Below are 23,190 nucleotides of genomic sequence, written 5' to 3'. Positions count from 1 at the left end.
GAGTAAATTGTTCAGCCCTTCTGGTATTTTAGGATTCTCTCGAAATTAGTGAAGAAAATTGTTTTCATGGAAAAAATCCAAGCCGAGGTGCTTCCGTAACGCTTCTAAGACGTTTCCGTGAGCGATTTCGTGAAGATTCTTCACCGTTTTTCATCGTTCTTCGTCGTTCTTTGGTCTTCAACCGGTAAGTTCCCGAAATCGAATCTTTCAATTCATTCTATGCACCCTTAGTGGTCCCCATTTTCTCACCTAATAAATAATAAAATGAATTTCAACCGATCATTTGTGTTGTAATTTTTTTTAATCACTGTTAAAATAAAATTCAATCGATCATTCACGCTGTAACCACGGTTAAACCAAGAAAAGGCAAAATAATAATAAAATAATCAAAATATCTTGAAAAATAATAATAAAATAATCAAAATATCTTTGAATAAAATAACCAAAAAAATCAATTAGACGTTTTTCTTTGGAATTTTCCTTGAATGAATTGACTAATAACCAAAGTGGAACTAAAGCTAAAATCAACTCACAAATCAAGCTTTGTCTTCAAAAATCACTAAAGACCGTTTTAAGGTCCAACGCCTTAAACGCTCCTCTTTGCTTTTATCGGTTAACATGGACCGTTCAAAAGCATAAAATCAACATGTAACTTTACCGCTTTTGAAAGAATTACGTAGGTGTGATTTCCTCATCGCAATTGAGGATACGTAGAAGCGAGGGAAAATAAAACAAATCGAAGACATGATATTGCACACTTGGTTAAAGGCTGCCGTCCTTTGTGACGGACGCGTGGGGTGCTAATACCTTCCCCGTGCGTAAAAAAAACACCCAAACCTTTCACACTTAAAGTTCGTAGACCACACCTTTTCGATTTTTCTGACGTTTTCCTCGAATAAACGTTGGTGGCGACTCTGTGCGTTTTCCTCCCTTGGAAGACGTACCCATGAGCCTTTTGTCACCCTCCCGCCGAAGGGTAGGTTGCGACAGTTGGAGACTCCACTGGGAACTATTTTTAGAGAATTAGGCCTTCTAATCTCATGCAATATCATGACTTCCTCTTTTGTCGATTTCCTTTTATTTCTTGTACGTTCTTGTATATAACTCTTTGATGCTTTTAGTGTGTTTTTTGAAATGTATGCATGAGATAGATATTTATTCATTTGATGCGCACAAACACCAACACTATTTGTACACACGGTGAGTTGAAAAGGGGCCCTATACCTTGGTCCATGGGAACATAAGGAGTGGAGGTGAATCTGTGGTCATGCTGGGTCTCCAACTTGCTTGATAACAGTGAACCCTCATCTAGAGTTTTTCTCTTTGATAGCATGTTGTTGCTGGTAGTCCCTACTGCCGCAATATGTTTTTCGAAGGGGATGATACCTCTAGAAACCATCAAGAGAGATATGACAACCTTGGGAATCATCACTAAAAGCCTTTTAGTTCCTCCCATTTAGGTCCTTAAAATAGGGGCACGAAGTGAACATGCTGCGGGCCTTTTAAACACTGCCATGCATATAACCTAAATGTCATGTACGCCTTTGTTGTATGATTATTTGAGGATATTGCCCTACTGTGTACATCCCCCTGTTGCGCTTTTGCGCATCTGCATCATGTTGTCACGCATGTGTTGTATGTTGGTCTCGTATTTTGTCACCGAAAGCCGGAAGGTTCATATCACCTTCTTAACTGCACACATGGGGCACTGCGCCCCCAAACGCGCAAGTAAGAAGAGATAATTTCCCGGGCTCTCGTGTCCGTAAATACATTCATATCATGCATCGCATAAGCATCTCTTCATGGCATCATATTGAACATATTGTTCCTGCATTTGTCTGTTATCATATTCCAGCATCACATTTTGCATGAGTCATTGCATCATCATGCATATGCGTTCAACATACTTTTTGTTCTACAAACTGCATACCTTTTGTTTTCTTGTATGCTCATGCATGATCCTTGCATTTTCCTCTGCAAAACAAAAAAAGGAAGCGTGAAAATTCACACTACATTCTTAGTTGCATGTGTTAGGTACCATGAGCCAACCATGTTGGGATCATAAACCCATTTCTAAAAAAAAAACAACAAAACAAAATGATTGAGCATGGTACCTAATACACGGTTAACTAGGAAATGATGTTTCTTCGGGCATCTCAATCTCATAATTACATTTTCCATGCATAGCATACGTATTCCTGAGTCTTTCATTTCTATGAAATGTTGTCGAGTATTGGCGATCAAAATTGCCATTCCTTGGGTTATGGGGTTGAACCAAGCTCATGCTTTTACAAAAAGGTTCATCAAGTCAAGTTGAAGCATGGAAGTAACCATCTTGCAAAAATTGGGGCAAAAGATGGATTTGGTTACATCGCTGCTTTGTCTATTGCCAAACACATTTAGGATTGTTGATGTCCTTGTTACTTCCAGTTTCACCTTTACAAAGATGTCATGGACCATGTTTAAAATCTAAATTGATTCAACCCCACGTCCTGCGTAAAAATTCCTAATACTTCAACTATGCATCATTCGCCTGCATCCATGCTTTTCATTGGTTGCATTGCTCATTGCATTCTTTCCTTGAAAAAAAATGAACTCAATCATTGTTATAAAAAAGAAAAGAACATGCTTTACGGTGCCCTTACCGAACCCGTGCTAGAGCTAGAGTAATGGGTGAAGTAGAGGAGGAGCAAAAGCAGATGAAGGCCGACATGGAGGCCATGAAAGAGCAAATGGCCACAATGATGGAGGCCATGATGAGCGTGAAGAAGATAATGGAAACCAATGCGGTTGCAGTTGTCGCTACTAGCGCTGTTGCTAAGGTGAACCCGATGCCCCCATCTAGCCTCAACCAAATGAATCATCCAACCTCAGCTATGGCAGGCAAAGAATTGGGAAGTACGAGCGGCCCTTATTATGTGCAAATTTAAAACAAGCATGCCTTTCAGTGGGAGTGTGGGAGCAGAGTTATTGAAATCCTCACTAGGAGTGTATGCCACATTGGGTGGTGTATAGTTGGGAGGTAAGCCATATGGTGGGAGACACATGAAGTGCCCCACCACAATCTAGCTGACTTTGAGCCTTGCCTCGGATATGCCACTGAAGGGCAAGCAGTTGGTGGTATACCCCTGCAAAACACTTTGGAGGGCCCTCAGTATCACCCACAACCACACCCCTCACATTCCACAGTGGTTAAAAACCCTCATGCTATGGTAGAAGTGGGAAAGTTGGATCATCTAGAGGAAAGGCTCAGGGCCATTGAAGGAGGCGAATATTATGCCTTTGTTAACCTAGAAGAGTTGTTCCTAGTACCCAATATCATCACCCCTACCAAGTTCAAGGTGCTAGACTTTGACAAGTACAAGGGGACTACTTGCCCCATGAACCATCTAAAGATGTATTGTCAGAAAATGGGGGCATACACAAAACATGAGGAACTGCTGATACATTTCTTCCAAGAAAGTCTTACTGGGGTAGCTGTTACCTAGTACACTAACTTGGAACCTTCCCAAGTCCATTCTTGGAAGGACCTAATGGTTGCTTTCGTTAGGCAGTGTCAGTACAATTCTGATATGGCTCCAGATAGGATGCAACTACAGAACATATGCAAAAAGGAGCACGAATCTTTCAAAGAATATGCCCAAAGGTGAAGAGACCTGGCAGCTCAAGTGTCACCTCCAATGATGGAGAAAGAGATGATCACAATAATAATAGACACATTACCAGTGTTTTACTATGAAAAAATGGTGGGGTATGCACCTTCAAGCTTTGCAGAGTTGGTCTTCACCGGCGAAAGGATTGAATTGGGTCTGAAAAGAGGAAAATTTAAATCATCCTGCTTGGACGAATGAGAAAACTGGGGCAAATGAAGAGGGTGAGAATGAAGGAGAAACCCATGTTGCGAATGTCATTCCTACATGGCCAAACTTCCCACCAGCCCAACAATGTCATTACTCAACCAATATCAGCTCTTCTCATTACCCACCACCCAGTCATCCACAAAGGCCATTCCTAAATCAATTACAACGCCTGTCTACCGCACGCCCAATGCCCAAACACCACCTTTAGCGAAAACCAAAAAGGAATTTTGCAGCAAAAAGCCTGTAGGATTCACCCCAAATTCCGGTGTCATATGCTAACTTGCTCCCATATCTACTCGATAATGCAATGGTAGCGATAACCCCTGCTAGGTTTCCTGAACCTCCATTTTTCTGAGGATACGACTCGAACGCAACATGTGCATATCATGGAGGAGTTTTGGGACATTCCGTTGAGCACTGTATGACTTCGAAGCATAAGGTGCAATGTCTAATTGATGCGGGTTGGCTGAAAATTTGAGGAGAACCGCTTGTGAATCCTAACATTGACAAGCGACACCACATATGGGGCAATTTTGAAAGCTATTTTTAGATGTCTCTAATAACTCATTAGGATTTTCAAGTTTATGCCATTATTGTAAACCATAATTACAATGCTAAATAATATGGATAAATTTGACATCCTTGTCTCTCTCATCCTCTCACAAACACATCTTTGCTTATTCAACCTCCACCGGAATGTGAGTGTAAGCCATTAGTTTGTTTGCTCAAAGCGACCTGCGCTCTTGAGTGTTGACTTCCAAGACCGTTCAAACAGAGATTACTCGTCTTGCACGTTGGTGGGGGTGCTGTAAAACGACGAGTAAAGCAAAAAAAAAAGTTCAAGAAAAAAAGCATTTGATTCACTGTGTTTTCAAGTAAAAATATAGACATTCATGTGACCTCATTTTATCATTCCGGAAAGTTTGTCTTTTTTTAGAGAGAAGTGAGTTATCAAGAATAGGAGTTGTCACAACCTACCCTTCGGCGGGAGGGCGACGCGTGACTCGCGGGATGCGTGTTCCACGAAAGGAATACGCGCGGAGTCGCCACCAACGTTTATTTGAGGAAAACGTCGGAAAAACCGGAAAAGACGCGATCTACGAACTTTTAAGTGAAAGGCTCGGGAGTTGTATTTACGCGCGGGGAAGGTATTAGCACCCCACACGTCCGTCACAAGGGACGGCAGCCTTTAATCGAATGTGCAAACATGACTTTGATTTTTACGTTCCCTTTTATGTCCTTATATCCTTTATACCCTTTTTATATTTTTTTCTCTTTTTGTGGTCGACAAGGGTGTTTCCCTTTGCTCCTACGTATTCCTCAATTGGGATGAGAAAATCAGACCTACGTAGTTCTTTCTTATGCGTGAATCAAGTGATTCTTTTTACTTGAAAGGTGATCATTTTAAGGCGTTGGACCTTAAAAATGACCCATTTTACTTAATAAGAAATTGAAGTGATAAACTTTCAAAAACCTATTTTTGTGGACGAGCTTGACTAGGCGAGTTGATTTTAGCCTTAGTTTCACCTTAGTTATTAGTCAATTCGATTAAGAATGAGAAATCCCAAAGAGAAAACGTCCGATTGATTTTTCGCTTTACTTTACTAAAAAATATTTTTTTGATTATTATATTATTATTTTACCTCTTTTTTTGATTTCCAACGTGGTTACGGCACGACCGAACGGTCGGAATTCATTTTAACCAAAATTAACGGATGATACAATTCAAACGATCGGTGGAAATTTATTTTATTTTTAGATTAAGCGAGAAATGACTTAAATAAATGGCTTAAGCACGTCAAAAAGGAAGAAAAGAAAACTGAAAGTAAACGAAATTAAAGTGAAAGTACACAAAACAAGAAATGAATTGAAAGTCTCGGATTCGAAAACTTACCCGTTGAAGAACGAAGAACGAACGAAGAACGGATGAAGAACGGTGAAGAACGACGAAGAACGATGAAGAATTTCCACAGAATCGCTTACGGAAGCGTTACAGAAGCACTTCGACTCGATTTTTCTTCACGAAAACGTGTTTTTTGCCCAAAATAGCCGAAATGCATAGCCAAAGGGGTCTTGAACATTTTGAAACAGCTCCCCCCTCCCCTATTTATAGAAAAAAGGGAGGTGCTTGCCGCCCAGTTGCTTCCTCCTTAAGCAACCCAACTTCCAAAATGTTCTAGAAGGGCCTAGATTTGAATTGCTATTTACACCCCTATCTTGATAAGTTCACCCCCTTACCTTTTTTGGTGATTCTTTTTTTGTAAAGTTACGGAAACTTACGAATCTCGTAACGATACTTGTTTTCTTTCCGTAATGTTACGGAATCTCACTTAATTATGCAACGATGCTTCCATTTGATTTCCGGTGTGTCACGGAAACTTACGGATTGTGCATCAATATATTTTTTTTGGTTTTTCGGCATGTCCTGGAATTTCACAAATTGCCCAATGATGGATGCCAAGCACCTCACAAGGACCAAAGAAAGGTCGCATGTCATCAAGCAAAGGTCCCCGGACGAAATTAGGGTATGACAGTTGCCCCTCTTTACTTGTCTTTTATTGGAGATAAAAGGAAAGTAAAGATAAGACACTAATTTCGTTCCTCTCGATTTGACGAGAGTCGCGGGTGACCATAAAATCTCCACATGCAAATGACTTGTTGTTCCCGGATTTTCACAAATTGCCTAATGATGGGTGCCAAGCACCTCACAAGGACCAAAGAAAGGTCGCATGTCATCAAGCAAAGGTACCCGGACGAAAATTAGTGTATGACACTAATTTCGCTCCTCTCGGTTGACGAGAGTCGCGGGTGACCATGACTTGTCGTTCCCGGATTTTCACAAATTGCCTAACGATGGGTGCCAAGCACCTCACAAGGACCAAAGAAAGGTCGCATGTCATCAAGCAAAGGTACCCGGACGAAAATTAGTGTATGACACTAATTTCGCTCCTCTCGGTTGACGAGAGTCGCGGGTGACCATGAAATTTCCGCATGTAAATGACTTGTTGTTCCCAGAGGAACAAAAGGTGCAGAAGACTATGTCAGCCTCTGCATGCTATCAAGCGTTCTGTCTTACAGATAGCAAAAGAATGTTTATACGGATAACCACTCGGGTATTTCCGCGTATCATCGGGCCCGCCGCCTCTGGATGATACAAGGGTGCAGAATGACCAAATTTGGTCTCTGCTTGTCATCGGGCCCGCCGCCTCTGGATGACAAAAGGGTGCGGATAACCGTAAGGTATCTCCGCGTATCATCGGGCCCGCCGCCTCTGGATGATACAAGGGTGCAGAATGACCAAACTTGGTCTCTGCTTGTCATCGGGCCTGCCGCCTCTGGATGACAAAAGGGTGCGGATAACCGTAAGGTATCTCCGCGTATCATCGGGCCCGCCGCCTCTGGATGATACAAGGGTGCAGAATGACCAAATTTGGTCTCTGCTTGTCATCGGGCCCGCCGCCTCTGGATGATACAAGGGTGCAGAATGACCAAATTTGGTCTCTGCTTGTCATCGGGCCCGCCGCCTCTGGATGACAAAAGGGTGCGGATAACCGTAAGGTATCTCTGCGTATCATCGGGCCCGCTGCCTCTAGATGATACAAGGGTGCAGAATGACCAAATTTGGTCTCTGCTTGTCATCGGGCCCGCCGCCTCTGGATGACAAAAGGGTGCGGATAACCGTAAGGTATCTCCGCGTATCATCGGGCCCGCCGCCTCTGGATGATACTAGGGTGCAGAATGACCAAATTTTGTCTCTGCTTGTCATCGGGCCCGCCGCCTCTAGATGACAAAAGGGTGCAGATAACCGTAAGGTATCTCCGCATATCATCGAGCCCGCCGCCTCTGGATGACACAAGGGTGTAGAATGACCAAATTTTGTCTCTGCTTGTCATCGGGCCCGCCGCCTCTGGATGACAAAAGGGTGCGGATAACCGTAAGGTATCTCCGCGTATCATCGGGCCCGCCGCCTCTGGATGATACTAGGGTGCAAAATGACCAAATTTTGTCTCTGCTTGTCATCGGGCCCGCCGCCTCTGGATGACAAAAGGGTGCGAATAACCGTAAGGTATCTCCGCGTATCATCGGGCCCACCGCCTCTGGATGATATAAGGGTGCGGATAACCGTAAGGTATCTCCGCGTGTCATCGGGCCCGCCGCCTCTGGATGACACAAGGGTGCATGTCACATGACCTCAGGGTCAGTATGACAAAGATTATGGGGCGGCCGACAAAAGCAAGGCTCTTGCTCCTACGTATCCTCCAATGAGGAACTCAGACCTACGTAGTTCTAGATAACTTGTGAGACTTGAAAAAGTCTCCACCAGAAGATGCCTACATCTTCGGAAAGGGTGCAGATGACCATATTGGCCTCCGCTTATCAATCACACTTGAGGTGCGGATAACCGTAAGGTGTCTCTGCAGGCTACCAGCTCTTGGGTCATGGTAACAGAAAGCAGTGTGGTCGACAAAAGCGAGGCTTTTGCTCCTACGTATCCTCCAATGAGGAACTCAGACCTATGTAGTTCTGGATAACTTGTGAGACTTGAAAAAGTCTCGGTGTTTTCTTTACTAAAATGCAAACATGCTTTAGTAAAGAGATAAATATTCCAACTGATTAGAGCAGCATACGCTTTTTTGAGTGAAAAACAATGCGTTTACCGGGGAAGGAGAGTCTGCTGATGAAATCCCCCCATAACCTTATATGAGATTTTGGATGTTAGCATTTTGTTTCTAAATGACCATTTAGAGGAAACACTGGGTTCGACAAAAATAGAAGAAATCTACTCAAAGTGTATCAATCTCGCACAGGTAAGTGTTTTATCCTAATTCCGAACCATAGATATGTCATGACTTAACTTTGCAAATTATTTCCTATCAAATCAAATATTACATGTGTGATCATGGATCAATAGGACTTCCCTTGGGAATGGGTTCTTTTGGTGGGTTTTTCGGCTTTTGTGTGTTTTTGGCTTTTGATTTTTTGTTGGCTTTTCCTTTTCTGTTTTTGTTTAGTGTGGGGCGAAAAAGTCGCTAGCGCACTGATTTTGGTTGGCAATTAAAGGGAGAAGACCATTTTAGGTCATGGTTTCCTTTCCTTCTTTTTGTTCATTTGGTGACAATTCTGTATTGTTCAGATATTGTCCGGTCTAAAGACCTCTCTGCACATTTCTTCTGGTTTCTTTGACCAGGAACTTTTTTTTTTCTTTACTTTCTCCCATTCTTTGGTTGGGACTTTTCTTTCTTTTCTTTTTTCTTTCTCCCTCTCTTTGATTGGGAATTTCCTTGTTTCCTTTTTTCCTTTGATTGGAAATTTTCCTTCTCTTTTTCTTTGATTGGAAATTTCCCTTCTATTCCTTTTTGCTTCCGAGGGTAAGGATTGACATTCTCACCCTGGGTCAAGGTTTATGGTGAGTCAGGATCTTGGCTCAAGACTTGTAGAATGGCTAGGCATGGTACATGTCAGGGTTTGGTTTGGTTCAAGGATAAAAGGGATGCCCCACATTATTTCCATGACACAAATGCAAAAATGATGATTTGGAAACTTCATGCAAAACTGGTCATGCATGCACCTATGTGGACACTTAAGTGTCAAACTTTTATGGTCATGTGATGCTAGGGCTCAGGATTCATTTCCTCTATTTTAAATCAACCCAATGTTTCCAAAATATGTTCTTTTATCAATTTGTGCATTCATCCGAGTCCATTTCGGGCGTCCGGGGAAATTTCACAGTATTCACCCTTCAGGTGTAGACACATTTTTTTCAAAAACTAGTTATGATCAATGAATTTTTTCAAAGAAAAGTTGGAAATCATCTCTTTTCAAAAGCGTGTTGGTTTTTCAGCTAGACAACTTATTTTTCTTTTTTCTCTCTTTTTTTCTTCTTTTTTTTTATTTGTTTATTTCTTTTTCTTGTTTGTTTTTTTTTCTTCTCTTTTTTTTTTCATGAGGTATTTTGTTATATACATGCATATCCAAGGTATCTTGCTACCTAAACATACATATATATATTTTGTGAAGTGTTTTTTGTTTACATACATGCATATCTAAGGTATTTTTCTACCTAAACATACATATATATATTTTGAGAAGTGTTTTTTTGTTTACATACATGCATATCTAAGGTATTTTTCTACCTAAACATACATATATATATTTTGTGAAGTGTTTTTTTGTTTACATACATGCATATCTAAGGTATTTTCACTACCTAAACATACATATATATGTTTTGTAAGGTATGACTACCTTCCGAGCTTGCGCTTGTTTTATTTAAATTCCCAGGATCATGAGCAACTAGGTGCGTCCTACTATAAAAAGTGATCAAATAGCAGGCAGAAATTTAAAAGGTACTAGGTTGCCTCCTAGTAGCGCTTCTTTAACGTCTTGAGCTGGACGCCTTATGACTTGTCGGTCACTGACCTAGTACTTTGCTTACCTTTGGCTTTGGACTTGGTCGCCTATTGGTCGGCCATGTGGTGTAGGCAATACTCAAACCTTTTTGTGGATGAGCAGAGGTGAACTCTAGAGGTGATGGCGGTGCGTCTGTTGCCCGCTGCCGGCCATCGCCAGGCTGCTGTGGTGTTTCGCCCTGCGCCTGCCTGGAGACGCAGAACTTCTTGATGAAAGCTCGATTGGTAGGGGGGACCTGATGACCTTGCTGGGGGCGACAGGCACTCCCTAGAACTATGCCACGACGACATGAACTTGCTGGGGGGAACGGGCGCCCTGTAGGGCCGACAGAGGCCCATAACCAGAGCTGGAAACCCCAGGGCCCTGTTGGACTTCTTCAGGTCCACTGGGTGTCTTTGTGGGTGCGATCCCTGCAAACAATAGATGGTATCAGAAATCAGTTGAACCATATGCATACTTACCCATGTCGGGACGACACAGACCAACTGATACTTTTGCAGGGGGAGATTGGCATTGCGGTCGCTGGGCAGAATGTTTGCTAAGTAGCAATGTCATCTATATCTGTGTAAGAGTGGTCATGTTGGTGCGCATGATCCGCACTCGTCTCTTTGCAGCGGCACGGGTGAAATCTTGCCCCGGTATGCATAGTAGCTGTGTGATAGCCTCCCTCTCTGGTTGTGCTCGCACAGTTGGCCGTCCTCCAATATCAGGGGGTGGCCCAGGAACCGTTAAAAGGAAACTACTGGTCCCTTAACCGGGAGTGCAAGTCTTGGTTAAGCATTTAAGGATAGAGGACCTTAAATTCTCTTAAGGTGTGGATGTGGAGCACACTGAAAATGAGGACACGTAGCCCTCTAAAGGTGAGGGCGTGCAACCCTCTCAAGGCGAGGATGTATAGTCCTCTGGAGGTGAGGGCGTGTAGTCCTCTCAAGGTGAGGGCGTGCAGCCCTCTATTGGCGAGGACGTGTAGTCCTCTAAAGGTGAAGGCGTGTAGCCTTCTGTTGGCGAGGACGTGTAGTCCTCTAAAGGTGAGGGCGTGTAGCCCTACGAAGATGAGGACATGCAGTCCTCTGATGGCGAGGGCGTGTAGCCCTCTGAATGTGAGGACGTGTGGTCCTCTAAAGGTGAGGGCGTGTAGCCCTACGAAGGTGAGGACATGTAGTCCTCTAAAGGTGAGGGTAACTAGTACCCAAGGCAAGGGCGAGTAGCCCTCTCAAGGCGAGGACGTGTAGTCCTCTGGAGGTGAGGGCGTGCAGCCCTCTGATGGTGAGGACATGTAGTCCTCTCAAGGCGAGGACGTGTAGTCCTCTGGAGGTGAGGGCGTGCAGCCCTCTGATGGTGAGGACATGTAGTCCTCTCAAGGCGAGGACGTTTAGTCCTCTCAAGGTGAGGACGTGCAGTCCTCTGAAGGCGAGGATGTGTAGTCCTCTAAAGGTGAGGGCATGTAGCCCTACGAAGGTGAGGACATGTAGTCCTCTGAAGGTGAGGGTAACTAGTACCCAAGGCGAGGGCGGGTAGCCCTCTCAAGGCGAGGACGTGTAGTCCTCTGGAGGTGAGGGCGTGCAGCCCTCTGATGGTGAGGACATGTAGTCCTCTCAAGGCGAGGACGTGTAGTCCTCTCAAGGCGAGGACGTGTAGTCCTCTCAAAGTGAGGACGTGGAGTCCTCTGAAGGCGAGGATGTGTAGTCCTCTAAAGGTGAGGGCATGTAGCCCTACGAAGGTGAGGACATGTAGTCCTCTGAAGGTGAGGGTAACTAGTACCCAAGGCGAGGGCGGGTAGCCCTCTCAAGGCGAGGACGTGTAGTCCTCTGGAGGTGAGGGTGTGCAACCCTCTGATGGTGAGGACATGTAGTCCTCTCAAGGCGAGGATGTGTAGTCCTCTCAAGGTGAGGACGTGGAGTCCTCTGAAGGCGAGGATGTGTAGTCCTCTAAAGGTGAGGGCGTGCAGCCCTCTGTTGGCGAGGACGTGTAGTCCTCTCAAGGTGAGGGCGTGCAGCCCTCTGTTGGCGAGGACGTGTAGTCCTCTAAAGGTGAGGGCGTGTAGCCCTACGAAGGTGAGGACATGCAGTCCTCTGATGGTGAGGGCGTGCAGCCCTCTGTTGGCGAGGACATGTAGTCCTCTAAAGGTGAGGGCGTGTAGCCCTACGAAGGTGAGGACATGTAGTCCTCTGAAGGTGAGGGTAACTAGTACCCAAGGCGAGGGCGGGTAGCCCTCTCAAGGCGAGGACGTGTAGTCCTCTGGAGGTGAGGGCGTGCAGCCCTCTGATGGTGAGGACATGTAGTCCTCTCAAGGCGAGGACGTGTAGTCCTCTCAAGGCGAGGATGTGTAGTCCTCTCAAGGTGAGGACGTGGAGTGCTCTGAAGGCGAGGATGTGTAGTCCTCTAAAGGTGAGGGCGTGCAGCCCTCTGTTGGCGAGGACGTGTAGTCCTCTAAAGGTGAGGGCGTGTAGCCCTACGTTGGCGAGGACGTGTAGTCCTCTCAAGGTGAGGGCGTGCAACCCTCTGTTGGCGAGGACGTGTAGTCCTCTAAAGGTGAGGGCGTGTAGCCCTACGAAGGTGAGGACATGCAGTCCTCTGATGGCGAGGAGTGTAGTCCTCTGAAGACCAGGGTACTAGTACCCGAGGGTCCATCCTTATGAGAAAGCAAGAGATCGACTCATCGAGAGAGCCGGTCATCCCAAATTCAAAAGATTTGGACATTTAGACGTAGGGAATCTATGTAGTTAACATGATTTTGAGGGATGCAAATGCATGCAACCTTTGTTGTGAAATTTGGGTAAATGCGGACTTTATATGAAACAATGCAATGTAATGGAAAGTTGTACAATGTTCATGGCATTCTTTCCCTATTTTGTGATTTTGATTTTGATTTGATTTTTTTTTTTTTTTTTTGGAAAACACAGATTGACTGCCCTCTTGAAAAAGGTGATAATTCATGCAACCTCATCCTATCTTTTTGCAAATCTCTCCGGGAACTCCCTCAGAGTGTATGTTCTTTTTGATTTAGTCACTTGACCATTTTGGAGTGACGGCAATGGAGTCGTTTGATGTTTAATCAATCCATTGAAATCCTAGGGTTTGTCCCCCTTTTTTTTGTTAAAAACATCGATGGGTGAGAACTTTTGATCGGCCCCTATGTTCACTTGAGGCTCATGCACGGTGCCCCTCATTGCCCCAGTGTAAGGCTTTGAGGTACCAATCGTTGTCTTTTGTCATGACCTTGTAGCTGGGAACCTATTGAGTGAGAACTTCTAATCTGCCCCTAGGTTCGTTTGAGGTTTATGCATGGGGCCTTTCATTGCCCCAGTGTAGGGCTTAGAGGTACCAATTGTTGTCTTGTTTTCACAACCTCATAGTGAGGAAGAATGAAAGACGCAATTGATTCTTGCAAAAATAATTTTCCAAGGACGAGAAATAGTTGAAGGATTTTTCAGCTGATGGATTAAGTCAAATGACTCCTATGTAGAAGCAAGATGTTTTGATGTCTTGATGATGCTAAAGGATCAAGTGCTTCTAAGTTTTATTCAAGACAAGAATCCAAGAAAGTCAAGATATATGATCAAGTTGATTTCTAGAATCTTTTGGAAGAAGTTTCCAAATTGAAAAAAACAAAGGTTTGACCAAAGAATTCTATCATTTCAAATTGAGATTTGCTCTCCGGTAATCGATTACCAGCAGCTGAAAATGTTTATAACAGTCACTAGAAATTTGAATTCAAAATTTATAATGTGTAATCGATTACACATGGATGGTAATTGATTACCAGCAATTTATTCAAATTTTAAGCCTGTGATCTATTACACAAGTCTTGTAATCGATTACCAGAGGAGATTTTCAGAAAATAATTTCCAAGAGTCACATCTATTCAAATGGTTTATGAATGGCCATCAAAGGTGACTTGGAAACACGAATTTAAAGAGAGTTTTCATTGCCCACAAAGTTTATCCTCTCAAAAGATTAAGAGTTTTTCTGAACTGAACTGTCTTATCCTCTCAAAAAGATTCCTTGGTCAACCACTTGCATATTCAATAAGGAATTTTGATTGGTCTTCATTGTACAATCTATCCCTTTTAAGAGAGATTTCTTCTTCTCTTCTTCTTACTTCTGAAAAGGGATTAAGAGACTGAGAGTCTCTTATTGTAGAGGATTCTTGAACACAAGGGAAAGGTTGTCCCTGTGTGGTTCAGACTTTGTAAAAGGAGTTTTACAAAGAGAGTGGAAAATCTCAAGTGGGTTTCTTGAGGACTGGACGTAGGCGCGGGAAGTGGCCGAACCAGTATAAATCAAGTTTGCATTCCTCTCTTCCTTTAAACTTCTTTTATTGCTATTTATCTTTTGCTTTAAAGAAGTTTATTTTGATTTGTCTTTTGAGTAATTCATGTTAAGGGTGCATTGTTAATCCAAAAAGAAAGAGTGATAGTTCAATTGGGGAATAGTCTTTGCATCTTAATTCAACCCCCATTTTTCTTAAGGTAACTGAGGCCATTTGTCCAACATCCTATTCTTGACAACTCGCTTCTCTAAGAAGACAAACTTTCCGGAATGATAAAATGAAGTCACATGAACGTCTATATTTTTACTTGAAAACACAGTCAATCAAATGCCTTTTTATTTTTTTTTTATTTTGAAACTTATTTTTTTATTTTGAAACTTATTTGTTTTGAACTTTACTCGTTGTTTTACGGCACCCCCACCAACGTGGAAGACGAGTAATCTCTGATTGAATAGTCTTGGAAGTCAACACTCAGGAGCGCAGGTCGCTTGAGCAAATAGACCAATGGCTTGCACCCACAGTCCGGTGAAAGTTGAATAAGCAAACACGCGTTTGTGAGAGGATGAGGGACAAGGATGTCCATTTTATCCATATCATTTAGCATTGTAACTGTGGTTTATAATAATGGCATAAACTTGAAAATCCTGATGAGTCATAACAACAGCTTCCAGAATTGCCCCATGTATGGTGTTGCTTGTCAATGTTATGATTCAACAAGCGATTCTCCTCAAATTTCAGCCAGCCCGTATCAATTAGACTTCACACTTTATGCTTCGGGGTCATACAATGCTCAATGGAATGCCCCAGGGCTCCTCCACGATAAGCACACGTTGCGTTCGAGTCGTATCCTCAGAAAAATGGAGGTTGAGGAACCTTGGTTGGGGTTATGGCTACCATTGAATTATTGAGTGGATATGGGATCAAGTTTAGCATATGACAACGGAATTTGGGGTGAACCCTACAGGCTTTTTGCTGCAAAATTCCTTTTTGTTGGTGTTTTTTTGGTTTGTGCTAAAGGTGGTCTTCGTCATTGGAAGTGCGGTAGACAGGCTTTGTGGTTGATTTAGGGATGGCCTTTGTGGATAACTGGGTGGTGGGTAAGGAGGAGGTTTGTTATTGTTTGAGTAATGACATTGTTGGGAAACTTGGCCGTATAGGAATGGCAGTCACAGCATGGGTTTCTCCCTCTTTCTCACCCTCTTCATTTGCCCCATTTTCTCATTCGTCCAAGCAGGATGACTAAATTTGCCTTTTTTCATACCCACATCGATCCTTTCACTGGCAAAGACCAAATCCTCAAAGCTTTGAAGGTGCGTAGCCCACCATTTTCCATAGTAGAATACTGGTAATGTGTCTACTATCATTGTCATCGTTTTTTTTTGTCATTGAGGTGCCACTTTGAGCTGCCAGGTTCTCCACCTTTGAGCGTATTCTTTGAAAGATTTGTGCCCCCTTTTTGCACATGTTCTGTAGTTGCATCCTATCTGAAGACATTATACTGACACTGCCTAACGAAGGCAACCACTAGGTCCTTCCAAGAATGGACTCGGGAAGGTTCCAAGTTAGCGTACCAGGTAACAGCTACCCAGTAAGACTTTCTTGGAAGGAATGTATCAGTAATTCCTTATCTTTTGCGCATGCCCCCATCTTCCGATAATACATCTTTAGATGGTTCTTGGGGCAAGTAGTCCCCTTGTACTTGTCAAAGTCCAGCACCTTGAACTTGGGAGGGGTGATGATATTGGGTTCTAGGAACAACACTTTTAGGTTAGCAAAGGCATAATCTTCACCTCCTTCAATGGCCCTGAGCCTTTCCTCTAAATGATCTAACTTTTCCATTTCTACCATAGCACGAGGGTTTTTACTTGTTGTGGAATGCAAGAGGTGTAGCTGGGGGTGATACTGAGGGCCTTCCGAAGTGTTTTCAAGGGGTATACCACCAACTGCTTGCCCTTCAGTGGCATATCCGAGCCAAGGCTCGAAGTCGGCTAGATTGTGGTGGGGAATTTCATGTGTCTCTTCCACGGTTTAAGAGACATGTGCATGATCAGTTTGGGGTTGCTGGCTCTCAATGGGTATAGGAGTGGAGTTATTGACATTCTTATTGGGAGTGTACGCCACATTGGGTGGCGTATAGTTGAGAGGCAAGCCATATGGCGAGAAGGCGTGCTCGTTTTGAATTTGCACATCATGGGAGCCGCCCGTACTTCCCAAATCTTTGCCTACCATATCTGAGGTTGGATGATTTATTTGGTTGATGCCGGATGGGGACGTCGGGTTCACCTTAGCAACAACGTTGGTAGCGGCAATTGCAACCGCATTGGCTTCCATTATCTTCTTCACGCTCATCATGGCCTCCATCATTGTGGCCATTTTCTCTTTAATGGCCTCCATGTCGGCCTTCATCTTCTCTTGTATCTCCTCTACTTCACCCATTACTCTAGCTCTAGCACAAGTTCGGTGAGGACGCCGTAAAGCATGTTTTTTTTTTTAATAACAATGATTAAGTTCATTTTATTTTATTTTATTTTATTTTTCAAGGAAAGAATGCAATGAGCAATGCAACCAATGAAAAGCATGGATGTATGCGAATGATGTACAGTTGAAGTATTGCGAATTTTTACGCAGGATATGGGGTTGAATCAATTTAGATTTTCAACATGGTCCATGACATCTTTGTCAAGGTGAAACTGGAAGTAACAAGGACATCAACAATCCTAAATATGTTTGGCAGTAGACGAAGCAGTGATGTGACTCGATTCATCTTTTGCCCCAATTTTGCAAGACGGTTACTTCCATATTTCAACTTGACTTGATGAACCTTTTTATAAAAGCATGAGCTTGGTTCAACCCTATAATCCAAGGAATGGCAATTCTGATCGCCAATATTTCAACAACATCTCATAGGGATGAATGACTCGGGCATACTTTAAGCTATGCATGGAAAATGTAATTATGAAATTGAGATGCCCGAAGAAACACCATTTCCTAGTTAACCATGCATTAGGTACCATGTTCAATTATTTTGTTTTGTTGTTGTGAAACGGGTTTATGATCCCAACATGGTTGGCTCATGGTACCGAATATATGCAACCAAGAATGCATCATGAATTTTCATGCTTCCTTTTTTTGTTTTCGTTTTGTAGAGGAAAATGCAAGGCTCATGCATGAGCAAACATGAAAACAAAAGGTATGCAGTTTGTAGAACAAAAAGTATGTTGAACGCATATGCATGATGATGCAATGACTCATGCAAAATGTGAGGCTGGAATATGATAACGGACAAATGCAGGAACAATATGTTCATTATGATGCTATGAAGAGATGCTTATGCGATGCATGATATGAATGCATTTTATGGATACGGGAGCCCGAGAAATTGTTTCCTTCTTGGATACAACGTTTGGGCAGCATGGCACCCAACGCATGTTTTTTAAGAAGGCGACACGGACCCTCCGTCGGTTTGCTAAAGTGAGGGGATCAAAGACGAAACCCACGCATGATGCATATGCGAAAGGCACAACACGGGGATGTACATAGTACGATAATATTCACAAACAAATATAAGCAAAAGGGTATATGATACTTATGCATGGCAGTGTGAAAAATGGCACGCAGCGTGTTTGCTCCGTGCCCCTATTTAAGGGACCTATAAGGGAGAGAGCTAACTAGGCTTTTAGTGATAATCCCCAAGGTAGTCATATCTCTCTTGATGGTTTCTGGAGGTATCATCCTCTTCGAAGAACATAATGCAGCAGTAGGGACTACTAGCAACAATATGTCTTCAAAGAGAAAAACTCTAGATGAGGGTTCACTGCAATCAAGCAAGTCGGAGACCTAGCATGATCACAAATTCACCTCCACTCCTTATGTTCCCACGAACCCGGGTATAGGGCCCTTTTTCAACTCATCGTGTGTGCAAATAGTGTTAGTGTTTGTGTGCATCAAATGAATAAATATTTACCTCATGCATACCAAAAAATGCACTAAAAGCATCAAAGAGTTATATATACAAGAACATAATAAAGGGAAACCAACAAAGGAGTAAGTCATGGCAAAACTTTGCACAAGATTAAATGGCCTAACTCTCTAAAAACATTCCCCAGTGGAGTCGCCAACTGTTGCAACCTACCCTTCGGCGGGAGGGCGACGCGTGACTCGCGGGATGCGTGTTCCACGAAAGGAATACGCGCGGAGTCGCCACCAACGTTTATTTGAGGAAAACGTCGGAAAAACCGGAAAAGACGCGATCTACGAACTTTTAAGTGAAAGGCTCGGGAGTTGTATTTACGCGCGGGGAAGGTATTAGCACCCCACACGTCCGTCACAAGGGACGGCAACCTTTAATCGAATGTGCAAACATGACTTTGATTTTTACGTTCCCTTTTATGTCCTTATATCCTTTATACCCTTTTTATATTTTTTTCTCTTTTTGTGGTCGACAAGGGTGTTTCCCTTTGCTCCTACGTATTCCTCAATTGGGATGAGAAAATCAGACCTACGTAGTTCTTTCTTATGCGTGAATCAAGTGATTCTTTTTACTTGAAAGGTGATCATTTTAAGGCGTTGGACCTTAAAAATGACCCATTTTACTTAATAAGAAATTGAAGTGATAAACTTTCAAAAACCTATTTTTGTGGACGAGCTTGACTAGGCGAGTTGATTTTAGCCTTAGTTTCACCTTAGTTATTAGTCAATTCGATTAAGAATGAGAAATCCCAAAGAGAAAACGTCCGATTGATTTTTCGCTTTACTTTACTAAAAAATATTTTTTTGATTATTATATTATTATTTTACCTCTTTTTTTGATTTCCAACGTGGTTACGGCACGACCGAACGGTCGGAATTCATTTTAACCAAAATTAACGGATGATACAATTCAAACGATCGGTGGAAATTTATTTTATTTTTAGATTAAGCGAGAAATGACTTAAATAAATGGCTTAAGCACGTCAAAAAGGAAGAAAAGAAAACTGAAAGTAAACGAAATTAAAGTGAAAGTACACAAAACAAGAAATGAATTGAAAGTCTCGGATTCGAAAACTTACCCGTTGAAGAACGAAGAACGAACGAAGAACGGATGAAGAACGGTGAAGAACGACGAAGAACGATGAAGAATTTCCACAGAATCGCTTACGGAAGCGTTACAGAAGTACTTCGACTCGATTTTTCTTCACGAAAACGTGTTTTTTGCCCAAAATAGCCGAAATGCATAGCCAAAGGGGTCTTGAACATTTTGAAACAGCTCCCCCCTCCCCTATTTATAGAAAAAAGGGAGGTGCTTGCCGCCCAGTTGCTTCCTCCTTAAGCAACCCAACTTCCAAAATGTTCTAGAAGGGCCTAGATTTGAATTGCTATTTACACCCCTATCTTGATAAGTTCACCCCCTTACCTTTTTTGGTGATTCTTTTTTTGTAAAGTTACGGAAACTTACGAATCTCGTAACGATACTTGTTTTCTTTCCGTAATGTTACGGAACCTTGCGGATTACATAATCATCCCCTTTTTGACTTACGGAATGTTACGGAATCTCACTTAATTATGCAATGATGCTTCCATTTGATTTCCGGTGTGTCACGGAAACTTACGGATTGTGCATCAATATATTTTTTTTGGTTTTTCGGCATGTCCTGGAATTTCACAAATTGCCCAATGATGGTTGCCAAGCACCTCACAAGGACCAAAGAAAGGTCGCATGTCATCAAGCAAAGGTCCCCGGACGAAATTAGGGTATGACAGGAGTCATTTGACTTAACCCGTCAATTAAAAAAAAATCCTTCAACTATTTCTCGTCCTTGAAAAATTCTTTTTGCGAGAATCAACCGCCTCTTTCATTCTTTCATGCTACAGGGTTGTGAAAACAAAACAACGATGGATACCTCAGAGCCCTACACTGGGGCAATGAAAGGCATCGTGCATGAGCCTCAAGCGAACCTAGGGGCAGATCAAAAGTTGTCACCCGTCGATGTTTTTAAACGAAAAAAAGGAGAGGGGACAAACCCTAGGATTTCAATGGATTGATTAAACGTCAAATGACTCCAGTGTCGTCACTCCAAAATGGTCAAGTGTTTAAATCAAATAGAACATACACTCTGAGGGAGTTCCCGGAGAGATTTGCAAAAGATAGGATAAGGTTGCATGAATTATCACCTCTTTCAAAAGGACAACCAATATGTGTTTTCCAAAAAAATCAAATCAAATCAAAACCACAAAATAGGGAAAGAATGTTATGAACATTGTACAACTTTCCATTACATTGCATTGTTGCATCCGAAGTCCGCATTCACCGCATTTCAAGACAAAAGTTGCAAGCATTTCCATCCCTAAAAATCATGTTTACTGCACGTCCTCCCCTTTAGAGGGCTACACGTCCTCCAATTCAGAGGACTAGACCTCATCTCCTTCACAGGACTACACGTCCTCGCCTTCAGAGGGCTACACGCCCTCGCCTTTAGAGGACTACAGATCCTCGCCATTAGAGGGCTACACGCCCTCACTTTCAGAGGACTACACGACCCCACCTTTAGAGGACTACACGACCCTCACCTTCAGAGGACTACACGTTCTCACCTTCAAAGGGCGGCACGCCCTCGCCTTCAGAGGACTACACGTACTCGCCTTCAGAGGGCTGCACGCCCTCGCTTGTCCTCACCTTCAGAGGACCACATGTCCTCACCTTTAGAGGACTACGCGTCCTCACCTTCAGAGGGCTGCAGGCTCCCGCGTTCAGAGGACTACATGTCCTCACCGTCAGAGGACAAGACACCCCCGGCTTCAGAGGGGTACACCCCCGCGCCTTCAGAGGACTTCGAGTCCTCGCCATTAGGGGGCTGCATACCCTCGCCCATCCTCACCTTCAGAGAACTACATGTCCTCACCATGGTGAGGACTACAAGTCCCCACCTTCAGAGGGCTACACGCCCTCGCCTTCAGAGGACTAGATGTCCTCTCCTTCAGACGACAACACGTCCTCGCCTTCAGAGGGCTACACGCCCTCGCCTTTAGAGGACTATACATCCTCGCCATTAGAGGGCTACACGTCCTCACTTTCAGAGGACTACACCCCCGTGCCCGTCCTCACCTTCAGAGGACTACATGTCCTCACATTCAGATGACTACACATCCTCACCTTTAGAGGACTACACGCCCTCGCCTTCAGAGGACTACACGTCCTCCCCTTCAGGGGTCTAGACCTCCTCCCCTTCAGAGGACTACACATCCTCGCCTTCAGAGGACTACACGTCCACGCCTTCAGAGGACTACATGTCCTACACTTTAAAGGACTACACGTCCTCGCCATCAAAGGGCTACACCTCCTCACCTTCAGGGGACTACAGGTCCTCACCTTTAGAGGGCTACACGCCCTCGCCTTTAGAGGACTACACGCTCTCGCCATTAGAGGGCTACACGCCCTCACCTTCAGAGGACTACACGTCCTCACCTTCGGAGGGCTACACACCCTCGCCTTCAGAGGACTACAAGTCCTCGTCTTTAAAGGACAACATGTCCTCGCTTTCAGAGGACTACACGTCCTCGCCTTCAAAGGGCTGCACGCCCTTGCCCGTCCTCACCTTTAGAGGACTACACATCCTCGCCTTCAAAGGACTACACGTCCCCGCCTTCAGAGGACTACACGTCCTACACTTCAAATAACTACACGTCCTCGCCATCAAAGGGCTACACCTCCTCACCTTCAGAGGACTACATGTCCTCACCTTTAGAGGGCTACACGCCCTCCCCTTAAGAGGACTACACGTCCTCACCATCAGAGGACTACACGCCGTCACCTTTAGAGGGCTACACGCCCTCGCCTTCAGAGGACTACACGTCCTCACCTTCAGAGGGCTACATACCCCGCCTTCAGAGGACTACACGTCGTCGGCTTCAGAGGACTACACGTCCTCGCCTTCAGAGGACTACACGTCCTCGCCTTCAGAGGACTACACGTCCTCGCCTTGATAGGGCTGCACGCCCTTGCTCGTCCTCACCTTCAGAGGACTACATGTCCTCACCTTCAGAGGACTACACGTCCATACCTTCAGAGGGATGCATGCCCTCGGCTTCAGAGGACTAAACGTCCTCGACTTCAGAGGGCTACACACCCTCGCCCTCAGAGGACTACATGTCCTCCCCTACAGAGGACTAGACATCCTCGTCATTAGAGGGCTACACGTCCTCACTTTCAGTGGACTACACGTCCCCACCTTCAAAGGACTACATGTCCTCCACTTTAGAGGACTACATGTCCTCCCCTTTAGAGGACTACACATCCTCGTCTTCAGAGGACTACACGTCCTCGCCTTCAGTGGGCTACACATACTCACCTTAAGAGGACTACACGTCCTCGCCATCAGAGGGCTACACGTCCTCACCTTGAGAGGACTATAGGTCCTTACCTTCAGACGGCTACACACCCTCGCCTTCAGAGGACTACACGTCCTCACCTTCAGAGGACTACATGTCTTCTCCTTCAGAGGGCTACACGCCCTCGCCTTTAGAGGACTACACGTCCTCACCTTTAGAGAGCTACGCGCCCTCTCCTTCAGAGGGCTGCACACCCTCAGCTTCAGAGGAATACACGTCCTCTTCATCAGAGGACTACATGTCCTCGCCTTTAGAGGGCTGCACGCCCTCGCCCATCCTCAC

The sequence above is a fragment of the Glycine max genome, chromosome 19, assembly GCF_000004515.6.
Source record: "Glycine max cultivar Williams 82 chromosome 19, Glycine_max_v4.0, whole genome shotgun sequence".
NCBI lineage: Eukaryota > Viridiplantae > Streptophyta > Magnoliopsida > Fabales > Fabaceae > Glycine > Glycine max.
This window is presented reverse-complemented; position numbering follows the sequence as displayed.